Source organism: Sinocyclocheilus anshuiensis, unplaced genomic scaffold (assembly GCF_001515605.1).
Source record: "Sinocyclocheilus anshuiensis isolate Anshui unplaced genomic scaffold, SAMN03320099.WGS_v1.1 scaffold1045, whole genome shotgun sequence".
Lineage (NCBI taxonomy): Eukaryota > Metazoa > Chordata > Actinopteri > Cypriniformes > Cyprinidae > Sinocyclocheilus > Sinocyclocheilus anshuiensis.
In genome coordinates, this window is record NW_015555799.1 from 678,792 (window position 1) to 685,837 (window position 7,046).

Genomic DNA, 7,046 nt, shown 5'->3' on the forward strand with positions numbered 1-7,046 from the left:
CTAGAGGACGCAGTGTCTCGTTCCCTTCTCAGGGAACCATGGTTACATGCGTAACCTGAGACGTTCCCTTCCGAGGAAACTTCGAACTGCGTCCTCTAGGGGTCGCTATGGGGAACGGTATACCCACGCCGACATGCTGAGGGGAGTGCATGCCAGAAACCATGGCGGGCACTAAGTACCAACTCTACCATAGCCATGGGAGTTGCCCCTAGGACGCCTTGACAGCTGTCAGTGACATTATCCCCTCCGGCCAAGGGCCTGAGCTGCATACTCTAAACAACTTACCTGGTAAGGGCTGGGCTGGGAAGCCCAAGGCTAGGGCAGAGCTCAAAGGCTTGGAATCAGAAGAAAGAGATTCCTTTAAGGGAATACGGCCAGGTGTCTAAAAACCAGACCCTGGCCTGTCACCCAGGGGGCTACTGCCGGCTTTGAATGAGCTTGCTCAAATAACTGACTCGACAGATCTTTGGTAGCAACACCCTGCTCATAAATGTATCAACAGGGATACATAGGTTGAGTGGAGCCCAAGGTGAAAACCGGGGCCTAACCAACTCAGAGAAAGGAAACGAGGCTGACAGTGAGTAACCCTTACCATACAGGACTATAGAAAGTGCACAGAATGCCTAGCGTGCACACTTACCACAATGTGGATTTTAGAAAGTACACAGAAGCTCAGCGTGTGCACTTACCATAGCATGGATTTAGAAACACCATTAGTAAAGGGCATCAAAAACTCTCACTTAGTCAGGCCTAGGACCCTACGTGACTGTGGCATGCTCAAGGAGTGACTATTAATTCAGTGGGAGGCCGCGTGCTCAGAGCGCATGTAGATTGAAAAGGCGTATCTCATAGAAAAACCCTCCATGTGAGGGGAGTATCGCCAACTCAACCATAGCAGCATAGGTTGAGTGGAGCCCAAGGTGAAAACCGGGGCCTAACCAACTCAGAGAAAGGAAATGAGGCTGACAGTGAGTAACCCTTACCACATGTATCCTTAACCAACTGATGCATTTACATTTTGTCAGGAATGTGTCTGAAACCACTTCCTGAAGCTCTTTGTGTGATAGGATTGCAATGCATTTCAGTCTGTCTTTTCCTGATCGCATATCTTTCTGATCAGTGAAAACATATGGCATGGTAAATAAGTGTAGTTGAGAAACTCAGCAGTGTTTAACTATATGTCAGACATTGTGCCTTATGAATGTAAATTCTGGTAGTGTTTTAATGTGCCTTGCATAGCATAGTTATTATGTTGGCTTGACAAAGTAAACATTAGACAATGGGGGAAATAGGTGTGGTACGCATTTGTAATGTTTCATAAAACTCATAATTTTAAATGGTCATTTAATGACCAGACTTGTTGCTTCAGCTCAGTTTTCATTGAAGTTCATTTACTACATCCATATAAATTGTCTTATACATAAAATTATTAAAATATAATTATCTAAATTATTAGAAATATTTGTTATACTATATATATATATATATATATATATATATATATACAGTGGGTATGGAAAGTATGGATTTAGAAACACCATTAGTAAAGGGCATCAAAAACTCTCACTTAGTCAGGCCTAGGACCCTACGTGACTGTGGCATGCTCAAGGAGTGACTATTAATTCAGTGGGAGGCCGCGTGCTCAGAGCGCATGTAGATTGAAAAGGCGTATCTCATAGAAAAACCCTCCATGTGAGGGGAGTATCGCCAACTCAACCATAGCAGTCACAGGACAGACTCCGGAGCATCTACTCATGCATAATTAGAAGGGGCGTAGCATCCGGCTCTCAGACTGAGAGGGGGACACCAGTGCCTGACTGGGAAGCAGCGTGCTCGTAAATAACCCTCCAGGGTGAGGGGAGCACTACTGAGCTCTCCAAGGGAGCAGCCTAAGAGGAAGGCAGAGTCCTGATGTGCTACCCAGCGAAGCCCACAGAGTGAAGGATTCGACTCTCAAATGAGAGGGAATCAGATGCTCAGAAGTGAGCGGTGTGCTTACAACTCCAAAAATAGGAAGGGGACTCAGATGCTCAAACTGGGAGCAGCGTGCTCTAGGCGAGGGGAGCACTGCTAAGCTCGACCAACAAAGAGAGAAGCCTAACAGGGAGGTAGAAAGAGGCCTAACAACCTGAGGCTGCTGCTCAATGGAGCTCCAAGGAGCAGAGGACCCAATGAAAGGAGACCTCAGACCCTCAATTGGGAACGGCATGCTCAAAGGTAACCCTCTAAGGTGAGGGGAGCACTGATAAACTCATCAACAAAGAGAGCAGCCTAACAGGGAGGTAGAGAGAGGCCTAACAACCTGATGCTGCTGCTCAATCTAGCTCCAAGGAGCGGAGGACCCGATGAGAGGAGACATCAGATGCTCAATTGGGAGTGGCGTGCTCAAAGGTAACCCTCTAAGGTGAGGGGAGCACTGCTAAACTCACCATCAAAGAGAGCAGCCTAACAGGGAAGCAGAGAGAGGCCTAACAACCTGAGGCTGCTGCTTATTGGAGCTCCAAAAGCGTAGGACCTGCTTTTCCATGAGAGGAGGCCTCAGACGCTCAATTGGGAGTGGCATGCTCAAAGGTAACCCTCCGAGGTGAGGGGAGCACTGCTAGGCTCGACCAAATAGGGGCAACCAATCAGGGAGGCAGCAAGCGGCCAAACTAACCGATGTCGCTGCCACAGAGCTCAAAGAGCGGAGGGCTCGACCCTTAGCTAAGGGAGAGGAACCCAGCTCGACCGAAGCGATCAATAGCCCAGGGGAAAAGTACCTATCTCTCAAGTAGAGAGAAGGACTCACATAATCTGCCCAGGACTGGCGAGCTCATAAAAGACCCTCCCGCAGTGAGGGGAGCACAGCCATGTCCGGGGAGCAGATTGACCGCAACTGGTACATCAGAAATGGGATCCAGCTGAAAAGGGGATCGCACATTTCAACAGGGTCCCAGCATAGAGGCAACTGACCAAGGAGGCAACAGGACGGGCCTACTCAGCACAACTCAGTATCATTCATATGGAGTTCTCGGGAGCAGCGCGGCCCTCAAAGCACAAACTGGGAGCAATACGCTCATAGCTAACCCTCGCAGTGAGGGGAGCATTTCTCAGCTCAACCAGAAGGCAACGCTAGATTAGTAGAGCAGTCTAGTAGGGCCCAATGAGAGACCATCAACTGATGCAGCTGAACACAGTCTCATGATCTCGATCCGTCTCGGTCACGTTTAACCAGACCCGAAGTCTTGGCCTCCGTAAACTTCTCGACCACCGTCTCGACGGAAGTGCCAAAAAAGCTCAGAAGGGGAAACTGGCGCATCAAGGAGAAAGCCCTTTTCTCTCATCCCGATATCCGCCAGGTTCACCCACAGATGCCTCTCCATAACCAACACAGCCGCCATAGGTCTGCCAATGGCAGTGGCGGTCTGCTTAGTGGCACGGATATCTGTGGTGCGACGCAACTCAGCCATCTCATCAGGGGATAAGCCCTGGCCTTTATCCAGGTTTTCCAACAGGTCAGCTTGATAAGCCTGAAGCACCGCCATGGTGTGCAATGAAGCTGCAGCCTGACCTGTTGCTGCGTACGCCCTGCCATTCAAACGAAATGTATATCGAAGGGGTTTGGAATGCAGGGAGGGAGCCTTAAGAGAAGATGTCTCACCCACAGAGAGATAACTGGCTAGCATCTCTTCAATAGGGGGCATCTTCTCATAACCGTTCTCACACATCCACTCAGTATCGGCATACAAAATGAAAACGGAGTTTTCCAAGCCTTCTCGATCCCCACGTGGAGATCAGGAAGAAATGGAAGGCTCACTTGAGTTGGAGGGATATGATCAGAAAGATAACACTCATCGAGGCGGCCTCGATGCACCACTTTCTCAACCCGTTTCCACGCCAAATCAAGCCTCGCCGTGGTGCGTTCCATAACCTCAAGCAACTCAGCATATGCAGAGCAGGAGGAATGAGAGGATACAGTCTCAACCTCATCCGACATCTCCTGCTCTTCCTGGCTTGGAGCCAGCAGAGCACTAGCCACTAGATCAGATGATGTAAGAGAAATAGCATCGTCATCCAGCAGTTCACTCTCGTCCACAACTGACGAACGCGAAAGGGAAAGACACTCACTCAGCTCATCAGCCAGGTCCACCTGCGATCCCCATGAGCTCATTTTCCTCCGTGCGTCAGCAGCCGCGGGTCCTGAACCGCGGGGAGCTGATGGAGTGGAGAGTGGAGAGTGGAGCTCCAACGAGAGTGCAGCTTTTTCATTGAAAAACGCTCACAATGCATGCAGATTGCCCTCTCGAGGACATCGCGCGTGCTCTTCACCCAAACAAAAGACGCAAAAATCGTGTGTATCATCAGGTGTCAAATAACGAGGACACGGATTCACACACTTCTTAAATGCCTTACTAGTGCTCGCCATGGTTTAAAGATGAGAGATACGTTCTCTTACCGGAATGCACTCTTCAAACAAAGCAATCATGAAGACGAAGAAGAGGATGACGTGTTATCCTGGCACCCTTTCATACTGTGATCGCGCCGGGTAATGATGTCATAGGCTGTCGCCGGCCAATGTTATTGTCGTTTTTAGATGTATGCTTCAGACACCAGTCACGCTGAAGGCGTTCCCCATAGCGACCCCTAGAGGACGCAGTTCGAAGTTCCCTCGGAAGGGAACATAAGGAGGCGTCTGCTGTCTAATCGCTCTAGCGGTACTTTGATGTCATACACCGATCGATCTGCCCAGCGCCGCTTCAAGTCGAACACACCAACAGTAAACGACATGCCGTGAATGCAGTATAACATGCATTCGCTCATGCATTTCACGTGTTTCACGTGATCCGTACACAGAGATAAGCAGCTCTGGCAGTGTAAAGATGAAAGTTTATTGTTGCTACGAACATGAAAATTGACACGATTAGACAAAATGGCAAATGTCCCGCAAAACACTGGTTGTAAAAACAAAGAATCTGTAACTTGTCCATCTGTTCTGAGAATATGTCCTTTATCTGTGTAAACAGTGCATCGCATCGTATTCATCTGTGCAGAGAAACAGAGCCGACGCACAGCCAAAATAATGTTCTCCCACCAAACATGTGTAGTTTTATTTTTCACCGCTAGAGGGCAGTTTACTGTAACATTACCGTAATAGATTAGTTCACTTCCAGAATAAAAATGTCCTGATAATTTACTTATCCCCCGTGTCATCCAAGATGTTCATGTCTTTCTGTCTTCAGTCGCAAAGAAATTAAGGTTTTTGAGGAAAACGTTCCAGGATTTTTCTCCATAATGGACTTAATGTTGGCCAGTGGGCTGAAGGTCCAAATTGCAGTTTCAATGCAGCATCAAAGGGCTCTCCCAGCTGACGAATAAGGGTCTTATCTAGCAAAACGATCAGTCATTTTCTAAAAAAATAACAAATACACATCTTGCACTAGCTCCGCGATGCGCGTTCACAAATTCACGTTTTACGTAATCATGTTGGAAAGGTCACGCAGCTCTTCGTCTGTGTACTCTGGTTTAAAAAGGTAGGGAAGGGCGAAAAACTCCATCTCAGTTTCTCCTCCAACTTCAAAATCATCCAACATTGTTGTTTTACCTTTTTTTTTTTTGTAAAGGGCATTTGACTTTGCACATTCGCTTTGTAAACACGGGACGGTACTTCTGCACACGTCACGCGTGACCTTTCCGACGTTACTACGTAATGTGTGAAGTCGAGCTAGTGCAAGATGAGCATTTGTTATTAAAAAGTATATAAATGACCGATGGTTTCACTAGATAAAACCCCTATTCATCGGCTGGGATCGTGTAGAGCCCTTTGAATCTGCATTGAAACTGCAATTTGGACCTTCAGCCCATTGGCCACCATTAAGTCCATTATATGGATTTAAGCACCCTCAGCATAAACAGCTTGTTTAATTGTAAGGATCATAATTGATAAGGGGAAAATGGACAAAAATCATGAAGACTGTTTTAAGAGCAAAAGACAATGGACAATGTTTTAAGCACAAAAGACAATGGACTTACAAGTCGACCTCAGAGGGGAAAAAAGTAAACTCAGATTCATAAATTCATATCTGGAGCAAAGTTTATTGGCTCTTGGTAAATGTTCAGCTTAGACAGTAGGAATTTGAGAAATATTGGACTTCACATACAGTAACAGACAAAGAGACAATGATGAGTGTGATTCAGTCATACCCTATGTTATGGGGACAAAATGTCCCCACAAAGATGGCAATATCCAAAATCCTTGTCCTTGTGGAGACATTTATTATTTTTGGTTCCCATGAGGAAACAAGTTTATAAATCGTACAGAATGAAGTGAGGGATAGGGTGGGGGTAAGGGGATAGAAAAAACAGTTTGTACAGTATAAAAACCATTACACCTATGGAGAGTCCTCATAAAACATGAAAACCCAACGTGTGTGTGTGTGTGTCTGTAGAGAGAGAGAGAGAGGAGTGTAAATGTATAAAGTGTTGCTGGTCAGTGTGTGACAGTGTTACAGGACTCTGTTGGGAAACACTAATGCTTTGAGCAACGTTTCTCCTTCTGAGTCTGCATTTCAGCATTAATTCAGAATCTGCTCATATCAACCACATCAGAAATTATTGTGAACTTTCTGATCTGTTACAGTTTTTTCTGAATTGCTAAAACACATTTCTTGAAACCATCACTTATTTTCTCATCACTTCTTTTTCATCACTTATAACTGAGTTAGGTGCAAACAATTGCTTTAAAACCATTTCACCTGCACTCAAAATCAAACAAAGCTTTCAAATCATACACACATTAGTCAATAATATACACACTACAGATCATTCATTAGACACTACATCAAAAAAATGGAGAACACGGTGTTCAGTGCATGCAGTTACAAAAAAACCTGTTTATTGTATTATATTTTGCAATAAACACACACACACACACACACACACACACACGCGAAATACATCACACCTAAGTTTGGTGAATATATATATATATATATATATATATACAGGTGCATCTCAATAAATTAGAATGTCGTGGAAAAGTTCATTTATTTCAGTAATTCAACTCAAAT

The 7,046-nt window shown here is 45.7% G+C and overlaps 1 protein-coding gene across 3 annotated transcripts in view; it reads left to right on the forward strand.

Moving 5' to 3' along the window:
- The window catches only part of LOC107674927 (adenylate kinase isoenzyme 1-like), a 30,120-nt gene that overhangs the window by 16,691 nt on the left and 6,383 nt on the right, over window positions 1-7,046 (forward strand). The window lies entirely within an intron of this gene.